Source organism: Vombatus ursinus, unplaced genomic scaffold (genome assembly GCF_900497805.2).
Source record: "Vombatus ursinus unplaced genomic scaffold, bare-nosed wombat genome assembly UNPS02014807.1, whole genome shotgun sequence".
Taxonomy (NCBI): Eukaryota; Metazoa; Chordata; class Mammalia; order Diprotodontia; family Vombatidae; genus Vombatus; species Vombatus ursinus.
Genome location: NW_020954585.1, coordinates 41,852,761 through 41,865,327, shown reverse-complemented (window position 1 = coordinate 41,865,327; position 12,567 = coordinate 41,852,761).

The following is a 12,567-nucleotide window of genomic DNA, read 5'->3' as shown; positions in this document are numbered from 1 at the left end:
GCTGCTGCTAGTAACTGAAAGGATTGCATTTGTGATTCCAGCTTTAAGGTTAGTCAAAGAATAAGTTTTTGATGCATACATGACAGTTTTGATGTGACCTTACCAAAAATTTTTTTCCTTTTTATAAAAGTATGTTTGAATGGTGTCCAGTTTTTTTTATATTTAAAAATAAAAATCAATTCATACAATGCAGGAGGAAATTGTTTCTCTCTAAATCTCTACATCCTTCTTTGACAAGTATGAGATGTTGGTCTAGCAGGTTTGACTGAGCTCCTCAGGCAGCACTTTCCTTGCCTCATCCAGGAGGACAATCTTCTATAGCTTTCTCTCACTATGTTATAGTTTCAGAATGGAAAGAGAAAGGGAACCAAGAAGCTTGACTCCATGTGGGAGGACCAAGCGATGACCAAGCTTTCTGGCCAGGCACCAAGACCAAACCAAAAGGAGATGTAGAATGATTTACTCTTCTTCCTCTAATCTGACCGCCCAAAGAGATTTATTCACATAGGTGAAGTCTTCCAAAGAAAGCATTCACAGATCCTTTCATTTGGGTGCTCTTCATTGGGAGTTGGGTAATTAGATTTTAATTGTTGAGAAAGGTGTTTAAAATTGTTTATTTGTTTACTAATCAATTTTTCCTTGATTAAACGCTTTACTTTTAAAATGTATATTCCTTGTCCTTTAGATGATTTTAGAGGTCCTAGTATGTCTGGAATGGAGACTCTATTTGGTTAAGGTGCAGTTTTCACACAAATTACCCCATGTAATGAGCCCAAACTGTGGGAATTTTAGAATTCATGGAAAATGGGTTTATTTAGAGCAGCACTTATTAAACTGTGGGTTGCGACCTCATATGGGGTCTTGAAAAATTTGGCAACAGTAAAAGGTTTCTGAACGTGCAACGACCAAAAATTATTTAAAAATCAAATGCATGATGAATCTGAGGTGTTTCTGGCAGGACCGGCCCATGTTTCATCAAGTAACTTCACTGCAGCCTTGGTTCTGAACACAAAGCGGGCACACTTAATACTGTGCATGCCCTCAGGCCACACAACACCAACAAATACTGCCACACTGCGGAATCTGAAAAGGGGTCATCAGTAGAAACAGTTTAAGAAGCCTTGATTTAGAGTGATATGGATTTGCAGGTATCCCCAAGAGAGAGATTATTCAGTAGCTGTCAGAGGAAGAGGATTTAACCAATAGTATTTGGCTGCTGAGAAGGACAGAGGTAAGCACTTGTGAACCCAATGTGACTAGTGTCAATGGGGAGGTATTCTATCTTTTCAGGATGAGAATCTGGGACATGACAGAGACTTTTCCAAGGCTGGTCAAACCTGACGATTACTATCCACTTCTGGTGATTCATGTGGAGATGAATGATATTTATAGCCAAAAATAAACCTAAAAAGCATTGCTGGGAATTACGATGTCCTACTTAAGAAAATGGAGAGCTTAGACACGCAGGTGGTGTTTTTATCACTAATGCCAAAGGTACTCTACAAAAGAAATGAAGTTTGGGGAAATGAGCAGCTGGTTAAAAAGATGGTATCTGAGAATCTAATACGGATTTCTGGGTCATAGCTTAAGATAAAAGAGTGCTGGGCTTTTGGCCAGAGATGTAGTTCACCTAATGAAAGATGGTTTTTAAAAAAAGTTTAATTTGTGCAAATCTTATCTAAAGCCTTTTAAACTGAAAGTAGAAGGCATGGGGAAAAAAACTGCCAACAGACAGTCAGTCAACAAGCATTTATTAAATGCCTACTATGTGCCAGGCACTGTGCTAAACATGTATCTCCCAAGTAACTGAGAAAAACAGGTACACCAAAGGAATAAGACTCAGCAGGGAGGATCAGTAATTCATAGGAGGCAAAATCCGATGATAAAACTATTATACATATCTTTACAAAAATGTACAAAATGAGTAATAGGGAAGGTGAATTAGATACCTTAACACAAGAAGGTGACTATTCAAAGTCATTGTTATTATTTCTGCTTAGTGGAATAAAACTTATGATAGGAGATAACTATATAAACAGTGTAGTAATACACTGCACAGTAATTAATTCAGTAATAATTAAGATGTAAGGTTCATATGAAGAAGTATAGGAACTGGATTGGGAAATTATACCAGAGAATATTAGGGTGAGAATCAATGGAAGGAAGAATATAAGCAATATTGTCATGGGAATAGGCTGGAGAATACACAGTCAGAAGGAGACAAGAAATGAAGAGTGTGGGGAATGATGCAGACCCACTACAGGGGCTTTCAGGGATTTCAGCATGCAGACCTCTGATAGGGCTCTTTCTCTAGCAGAAGTAGAGTCACTGATAAGTTCCTCACTTACTTCAATTATGATTTCCTTTGTCAAAAGATGGAGGTGTTAATGAATGGAACTGCTATCTGGACTTTATTCTGCCCTAACTTTTTGCTGAGGTAGAAATGATGGGAACCCTATAAGGCATTTATCACTCTACCTCTAAACCCATGTTAGAGATGGAGAGGGACCCTGGCATTATTTTACTCGTACTCCAGATTTTAGTAGAGCTATTTTCCCAAAACTCAGAGAAAGGGTGGGTAGTATCCTATGATCTAAAATTCATGTTACTAACTCATTGTAAAAGGAATGGGAAGCTTTCAAGAATAAAATTTTGAAAACACAAGGAAGGGAAAAGAAGGGATAGGATTGCTGCTTTAGGTCAACCGTGTGATGATCATGGGAAATGGGGAGAAGGTGGGAATGTTCTTGGAAAATGAGAGAGATATCCAGGAATAGTAGCACATGCCTATAATCCAGCTGTCAGAATTGCTGAGACTGGTGTGGATCTCTTGAGTGCAGGATTTCTGAGCTGCAGTGGGCTAAGCTGATTGGGTACCCACACTAAGTTTGGCATCAATATGGTAAGGCCTTGGAAAGTAGTTGGATTGGGCCCCTAAGTAGCCCCTGAACTTCCAGACTGGATGGTGAGGAAGGAGCGAAGGAAGGGTATTACAAGGATGGTTAACGAGGAGTTGTAGATAATCTAAGTGATGATGAGAGAGCACCGAGCTGCCTTCAATGAGTCCAGGTCACTAGGGCTGAAAGAACAAGTAAACTTGATTTCTGAACCATTGTTAACAATCCTTGAAAAACCACAGTGGGGGGTAGGGGTGGCAGCTAGATGGCACAGTGGATAGAGCTCCAGCCTTGGAGTCAGGAAGACCTGAGTTCAAATGTGGCCTCAGACACCTGACACTTACTAGCTATGTGATCCTGGGCAAGTCACTTAACCCCGACTGCCTCACCAAACAACAACAACAACAACAATAACAACAACAAAAAAAAGAAAGAACAACCACAGTGGGTTGGGGAGGTGCTACAGTACTGAAGATGATTAAGTGTTCTAATTTTTAAAAAAAATGGAAAAGAGTAATGGAAAAGAACTCACTATTTGACAAAAACTGCTGGGAAAACTGGAAAAGAGTATGGCAGAAACTAGGCATAGACCAAAATCTCACACCATATACGAAAATAAAGTCAACATGGGTTCATGATTTAGATATAAAGGCTGATACTGTAAGCAAACTGGGAGGGCATGGAATAGTTTACCTATCAGATTTATGGAGAACAGAAGAATTCATGATCAAACAGGAGAGAACATGACGAAATGCAAAATGGGTAACTTTGATTACATTAAATTGAAAAGTTTTTGCACAAACAAAGTCAATTCAACCAAGATTAGAAGGAAAGTAGAAAATTGAGAAAGAATTTTTACAACCAGTCTCTCTGACAAGGGCCTCACTTCTAAAATATATAGAGAATTAAGTCAAATTTATAAGAATGCAAGTCATTCCTCAATTGATAAATGGTCAAAAGATATGAACAAGCAGTTCTCAGATGAAGAAATGAAAGCCATCTCTAGTCATATGAAAAAATGCTCTAAATCACTATTGATTAGAGAAATGCAAATCAAAATAACTCTGAGGTACCACATCACACCTATCAGATTGACCAACATGACAAAACAGGAAAATGATAAATGTTGGAGAAGATGTGGGAAAATTGGAACACTAATGCTTTGTTGATGGATTTGTGAAATGATCCAACCATTTTGGAGAGCAATTTGGAACTATGCCCAAAGGGCTATAAAAATGTGCATACCCTTTGACCCAGCAATTTCACTTTTAAGGCTATATCCCAAAGAGATCATGCAAATGGGAAAAGGACCCACATGTACAAAAATATTTATAGCAATTCTTTTTGTGATGGCAAAGAATTGGAAATTGACAGGATGCCCATCAATTGGGGAATGGCTGAACAAGTTGTGGTATATGAATGTAATGGAATATTATTATGCTATAAGAAATGATGAGCAGGCAGACTTCAGAAAAACCTGGAAAGACTTGTATGGTCTAATGCTGAGTGAAGTGAGCAGAACCAAGAGAACATCATACACAGTAACAGCCAAGTTGTGTGATGACTAATATTGATAGACTTAGCCCTTCTCAGCAATACAAGGACCTAAGACATCTCCAAAGGCCTCATGATGGAAAATGCTATCCATATCCAAAGAAAGAACTATGGAGTTTGAATGCAGATCGAAGCATACTATTTGCTATCTCTTCTGTTGAGTTTTGTTTCCTCTTTCTGGTGGTTCCTCCTATCGGTTCTAATTCTTCCTTACAACATCACTAATGTGAAAATATGTTTAATAGGAATGTATATGTACAGCCTATATCAGATTGTGCTCCATCTTCAGGAGGAAGGTGGGGAGGGAGGGGGAGAAAAATTTAAAACTCAAAAGCTTATGGAAGTAATTGTTGATAAATCAAAATAAATTAATAAAAAAATGGGAAAGAGTAGAGACCTAAAAAATTTAGATGAGTGTGATTTCTATTCATAGTAAAATTCTAGAATGTATTGTTAGAAGAATAGTTAGTAATCATTTAGAAAGGGAAGCCATGATCATTAAAACCTAGCATAGCTTTATCAAAAATAGGTCATGACATACTAACCTCATTTGCTTTTTTGATAGGTAGATCAGGGGAATGCCATTGACACAACCTGTATTTGAACAAAGCATTTGATGAAGTCTTCCATGCTAGTGTTGTGGACAAGATGAAGAGATGTGGGAGTGAGCGGAGCTGGGCATTGACTCATCTATAAAATATGAGCATTGGACTAGTTAATCTCAAATATCCCTCCTAACTCTAAATCCTAAGAGTCTGTGAGCTCTATGTGGTTTATGGTTGAGAATCCCAGGGGAAGACAAAACAGCTGTGTAGGCAAGACTCAACATTTGCCCAGCTGTTCAGAATCATTATTTTATTCCCACTCAGGCTCTAAGAGAGCACCAAGACATTCTCCTGATCATTAGTCATGTAGGTAATGAAAACCACCCCTTTGTTATGTTTGTGGTAGAGTGAGGAGCAGTTATTAATTGACTGAAGGAGAATGGAGTGTGAGAGACATAATGGAGGATGTGGATTATTTATTCAGTGTATGCTAGGTGGGCAATTAATACTTGAGAGTGAGTATAAGAAAGAAAAAGTCTCCATATGGGTGCCCTTGAATTCAGTTTTGTGTTAGGTTATGGGAACTGAGGCCTTGGCCGGGCCAAGACAGATGACTTCTGCCTATGGAACTAGTTAGCTCTAGTGAGGCTGTGAGCACTGAGTCCTATATCAACCTATAGAGAGATATATCAGCATTCTGGGGACTGTGGTTACAAAGCCATGGCAGAGAGGAATATCTGATTGGTGCAACTCTGTCTATAACCTAAGAAAAGAAAGAGAAGCTTTAGAGCAGGGACTGTTGTTTTGCCTTTCCCTGTATTCCCAGTGCTTACCACAATACCTGGCACATACAGGAGCTTAGTAAATAGTTATTGACTTGACTTGGACGTATATATATGTCTCTGGGTCTCTGATATTGATTATTTTAGAACAATATATCAATGTGTAAGAGAAAAGAGGGGATGGATTCAGGAAGACCAGTTTGGGGAGGGGGGCGTATCATATGAGGCCACTGTGTTGTTAGATTTGCTTAATTGTTTTACTTAGTTATAAACAATCTCTCATGGAGTGGGAATGATGTTTGCCAAAACAGATCAATAAAACTTTTTTTAAGAGACAGTAGGACCTAAATCAAAATAGAAATAGAGAGAGGAGAGAGGTTATAAAAAAGACTGAAGAAATAGAAATGACACAATTTAGGAACAAATAGTGAAAAACAAGACAGAAAAGGAAAATCAAAGGTTGTTTAGAGGTTTAAATCCTAGTAACTGGGAGATTGGTGGCAACGTTTAAGAAGGGAATTAGGACAAGAGGTGATTTGGAAGAAACATGATGAGTTCAGTTTTTTACATGCTAAGTTTGAGGCATTGGCTGGGGGTTTCAAGGAGAGAGTTGGAAGAAAAGTTGATAATGGAATTAAAAATTGGTGAGTCATCAGCAGAGACATGATGGCTGCACTGAAGAGATGAACAAAATGAGGATTCAAAATCAATTCAACCAATATCACATAAAATTATAAAATTTCAGAATTGAAAGAGATCTCACAGGTCATCTAATCCAACCTTCATAGCATCTCTGAAAAGAGCTTATCCAGCCTCTTCTCAAAGACATCCAGCAATAAGAGAAATTATTAGTTCCTATTCTACTTTTAGAAAGTTCTGATGGTTGGGAAGTTTTCTTTTTTCCTCCTAAGAAGCCACAATTAGCCTATCTTCAACTACTAGTCATTTCTCCAATGTTTTCTTAGACCAAGTAAGATTAATATTTTATCTATATGATAGGTCTTCAAAGAAGAGTGAAAAAAGTCTATCATGCTACCCTAAACTCTTTTCTTTTCTAAGCATTCTGATTTTCTTTCCCCTGACATTTGAATGGTATAATTTTGGTCACCAACTGGGTTTTCCTCTCCAAGTGTCTTGGCTTATCAGTGTCCTAGAAGTGAACATGATAACTTCAAATCTGGTCTGGCCAGAACAGAGCACAGAGGGTCTATCACCTACCACATCCTGGGCACTGTATGCCTTTCTTAATGCAATTTGGGATTGCATTAACTGTTTTGGCTGCCACGTCAGTGTTGACTCTCACTGAATTTGCAGCTCACTAAAACTTTCAGATCTTTTTCTCGGAACAGTTGTCAAGGCTCCTCTTTTCCATCATGTGTATGTGCAGCTGATTAAAAAAAAAAAACCTAAGTGTAGGGTTTTCTGTTTATCCCTATTAAATTTCATCTTCTTGGGTTTAGTCCATCATTTCAGCTTGCTGAGATTTTTCTGAATCATGATTTTGTCATTCAGTGTGTTAGCTTTTCCTCCCAGCTTTTTGTCATCCACAAATTCGATAAACATACCATCCTTGCCTTCATCCAAGTTATTGATTAAAACATTTAACCGAAGAGAGCCAAAAACAAAGTCTTATGGAACTCTACGAAAAAAAATCTTCTGTGTAGGAGCACTGTGTAGACTAGTTTTTTCTTTTAAAATATTGAAGCTAAAAACAAACAAAAAAAATTTTGAAGCTGTCCTTGATGATCAGTTGACTGCCAGGATGACTAAAGCTTGAATACTTGGTGTAGTTTCATGAAGGCCTAAGTACAAAAGTGGTGCATGGGGGATCAGGAGCTCGTTCTTTAATCTTCTAACTGGCAGAACAGCCTGGGCAACAAAAGAGCCATAGAAGCTGGGCCAGACTGAATCAGTGCTGTATCTTTGCTGAATATCCTTTCTTTCTTATGGCTATGTAAACCTCCTCTTGGAAAATGTTAGATGATATGAATATCTCATTTCCTTCTAATTCTGAACCTGAAGCACTAGACAGGCTGAGTCAGACCTATAATATCTCCCCTGAGGTTGACATTGATTCATTTTCAACTCTTTTTTATTTTTTATTATAAGGGATTATTACTTATTATTTATAACTATGTATATATGATAATATATTATATAATAATATATTATGTATAATGATATATTAATATAAATATATAATACTATATTATTATAAGGGATATTACTTCTCACATGATGCTAACATATATTACATCGGTATTATCTGTTATCTCCTATAGGTATGTGTTTGTGTGGGAGGGGTACTTCATGGTCTCCATCATGTTAGACACATGTGCTTACCTGTACATGTACATGCTTACCTGTAGTAAGCATTATCAGCTCACATAGAGACAGAGCCAGGAATATGCCAGCATACACTGCCCACGCACTACACACTCCTATGGTAGGCTTTCAAATATTTGTTGACTCAATGAGTGAAGGACTATAGTGACCCTAGACACATGATAATATCACCTTCCATCCTATGATGCCTCTGGTAAGACTTAATTGTACTACAAGATATCGTCATTCTTTATACCAGTATCTAGGGCGCCTGCCTCCATCTACATGTATGTGTGTACCCAGAGGTATGCTGGTAAAGGTTTAATAATCATCTCCTTGGGGGAAAACTGTATATATAACACTTTTAAGTTTAATCTGCATTAGGGGCAGCTAGGTGGTGCAGTGGATAGAGCACCAGCCCTGGAGTCAGGAGGACCTGAGTTCAAATGTGGCCTTAGACACTTACTAGCTGTGTGATCCTGGGCAAGTCACTTAACCCCTAACTGCTTCAAAAAAAAAAGGAGTTTAATCTGTATTACTAACATTTTCTCTGTGATTTTCTTAAGAATAAACAGTCAACAAAACAATAAATCAAGGCCTGATTTGCAATAAGTGCTGATTTCTGAGGTGTAAATCCTCACACTGAAAATTTAACAATCAGCTCTTGACAGCCTGTCTGAGCTGGCTCCAGCACAGCCCTGTACAGCCTGAGCAAAACGGAATGTATTTTTTCTCTGAAAATTGTTTTTATGATGAAAAGACTTCAGTTTATTAATTTAGATTAAATATGTTTTTTCCTTGCAAACTGGAAGTGATAACTGATGGATGGTGCCTGAAGTGACTAAGAAAAATCAAAGAAATTCTCCACAGATTGTTTTGGGCTGGTGCACTGAGAATAGACAATACTAATTCTGTCACTTAAAAAAGTAAGTTCAATATGGGAAGGGGTGTGTGTGTGTGTGTGTGTGTTTTTAAAACCAGATGGTGTTTCCTGCCTGCTTCTGGTCCTAGCACTGGTTTCCATGGCGATGGACAATGAGAGGCTCCAATTAGCCATTCCACATAGATGGCGAATACACACCTGCTACGACTGACCAGCCTCCGTTGCACTCCTCAAGACCTAATGCCGCTCTGAAGGTTCAGAAAACGTGGAGAATAGATGATGTATGAACTTTGAAGAAATTGGTTTTGCTCATAATGATTAAATGGTTTGTTTTGTGTTTTATGTAGTTTCTACATAAAAATACGTGTAGATTTTTTTTAAACAAAGCTTCAGAGTCATTTATCAGATTTCTCTTTAGGAGTGTGGTGTTCAACAGTGGAGGTATGCTTTGACCTCTAGACTAATTTATAAAATCAGAGAGGCAGCTAGGTAGCCCAGTGGACAGACTGTTAGAGTCAGAAAGGCCTGAATTCTAATCCTGCCTCAGATTGCCCTGTGAGCCTGGGCAAGTCATTTAACCTCTCTCAGGCTCAGTTTACCCATCTATAAATGGGAATAAAAACATCCCTTCCCTTGCTTCCTAGAGTTTTTGAAAGGATAAAATGGGATATTTATAAAGTGCTCTCCAAAACTTATAATACTACATAAGTATTATTATTATTATTATTATTATTATTATTATTATCTTATAGAAGAGACTCTCAGTAAAGGTTCAGAGAAGTGAAGAAATCAGATCGTTCTAGAATCTCAGAGAAGAAACTGATGATGGGATAGTTCAGATTCAGTGGCTTCCAACTACAGTAAGGGGAAATAGGCACTGCCCCTGAGTATGGTATAGTAGTTGGAACGATGGATTTGGTACGATGGTTCTGAGGTTGCAGTCCCAGCTCTGTCCCGAGTTGTTTGACCTTGGGTAAGTTAGTGCATTTCCCTCAGCCTGGGTCCTCACATCTGTAAGCAAAGGCAAATGCTATTCATGTTAGCTGCCTCAAAGATTTGTTCATTCAATTGATGAACATTTATTAGGAGCCTTCAACGTACCAGACACTACATTAGGCACTGGGGATAGAAAGACGCAAATAGGAAGCAGTCTCTACCCTAAAGGAGTTTTTATTTATTCTCTTAATAGAAAACACTTGCCTCCTATTTTATAGAAAAAAATTGAGGCCATTCACTGAGAGCTCCCTCTTCTCCCCTCTTCCTCACCTCCTCTCGTTCAGGTGCCTTCTGCCACTATCTCCTCCTTAACCCCTGTTTCGAATGATGAAGTGGCCTTACTCCTCACCGAGGCTAACCCCTCTACCTGCTCAAGGGATCTCATTCTGTCCTTTCTCTGCCAACAGATCCCCCTCCCCCCCTCCATTTCCCCACTCCTATCATCCCCACTCTTTCATTTATTTTCAATCTCTCCCTGTCTACTGGCTCATTTTCTACTGCCTACAAACATGCCCACATCTCCCCATCCTGAAAAAACCCTCACTTGATCCTTCCATTCCCGCTATCATTCTATATTTCTTCTGCCCTGTGTAGCTAAATTCCTCAAAAAGGCCATCAAAAGGGGCAGCTAGGTGGTGAAGTGGATAAAGCACCGGCCCTGGAGTCAGGAGGACCTGAGTTCCAATCTGGTCTCAGACACTTGACACTCACTAGCTGTGTGACCCTGGGCAAGTCACTTAACCCCCGTTGCCTCACCAAAGGCCATCAGAAAAGGCAATAAGTGCCCCCATTCTCTCTCCTCTCACTCTCTTCCCAACTCCTTACAATCTGACTTCCAACCTTATCATTCCGTGGAAATTACTCTCTCCCAAATTACTAATGATCTTAGTTGCCAGATCCAGTGGGTTTTTCTCAATACTCAATCTCCTGGACCTCTCTGCAGCCTTTGACACTGTTTATCCCTCTCTCTTCCTTGATACTCTCTTCTCTCTAGGTTTTTGGGATACCACTGTCCTGGAGCTCCTCCTCCTTTTCTGATCATCCTTTCTCAGTCTTCTTAGCTGGATCCTCATCCAGCCCTTTTACTGTAGGTCTCCCTTAGGGCTCTGTCCTAAGCCTCTTCTCTTCTCCCTCTACACTATTTCACTTGGTGATCTCATCAGTTCCCATGGGTTTAATTATATTTTCTATGTTAATGATATTCAAATCTACCTTTCCTGCCCTAATATCTCTGCTGATCTCCAATCTGTCATCTCCAGCTGACTTTTAGACATCTTGAACTAGACATCTTAAACTCAGTATGTCCAAAACAGAACTCATTATCTTTTCCCCTATACCCTCCCCCTTCCTATCTCCAACACCATCTTCCCAGTCTCTCAGCTCACAATCTAGGAGTCATCCTGGATTTCTCACTTCTCTGATATCTTTATATTGGATATTTGTCATATCCAAGCTGTTGCCAAGGTCTGTCAATTTCACCTTCTCAACATCTCTCTAATAAGTCTTCTTCTCTCCTCTGACACTATCACCAGTCTAGGGCAGGCCCCCATCACCTCATGCCTGGATTATTTCAATAACCTGCTGGTGGGTCTGCAGGACTTGACTCTCTCCTCATTGCAATCCATTCTCCATTAAGTCACCAAAGTAATTTTCCTAAAGCACAGGTCCAGCCATGTCACCCCCTACTTAGTGGCTTCCTCTTGCTTCCGGGATCAAATACAAAATGCTCAGTTTGGCCTTCAAAACTCTTTGTAGCCTAGTTCCCTCCTACCTATTTAATCGTCCATCACCTTACACTTCAACACATACTCTTTGATTCAGTGACACTGACCTCCTGACTGTTCCTCAAATAAGACACTCCCTCTCCTGGCATTTTCTCTGGTTGCCCCTCATGCTTGGCATGCTCTCCCTCCACCTCTGACTACTGACCTCCCTGGCTTTCTTTAAGTCCCAACAAAAATCCCCCCTTCTATAAGAAGCCTTCCCCAACCCCTCTTAATCCCAGTGGCTTCCCTCTTTTAACTCTTTCCTTTTTATCCTATATATAACTCACTTTGTATATATCTGTTGGCATGATTTCTCCCACATTAGATTGTAAGCTCCTTGAGAACTTTCCCCTCCTTTTTTATCTCTATCACTTAGCACAGTGCTTAGCACATAGTAGGCACTTAATAAATGTTTGATTGATTATTAAATGTATTGATTAATTAAATGTATTATTAAATGTATTGATTGATTAAATGTATTATTAAATGTATTGATTGATTATATACAAAGTAATTTCTTGAGTAAAGCTTTAGCAAATGGAGAGATCAAGATAGGAGCCTGCGTTTGATCTGAGCCTCAGAAATATCTAAGGTTTTCTGGAAGGTTAAGCCTGGAATGGTTGTTGTTTGTCCTTTGTTTTTGAAGAGGACCAATGACATCATGAGCATGATGTCTGGACTTGCTTGTTGGGTTTCCAGAGGGCAGTTACTACTGCTATTGCTGCTGCTGCTGCTGCTGCTACTGCTTCTGCTGCTGCTACTGCTTCTGCTACTACTTCTGCTGCTACTGCTTCTGCTACTACTTCTGCTGCTACTGCT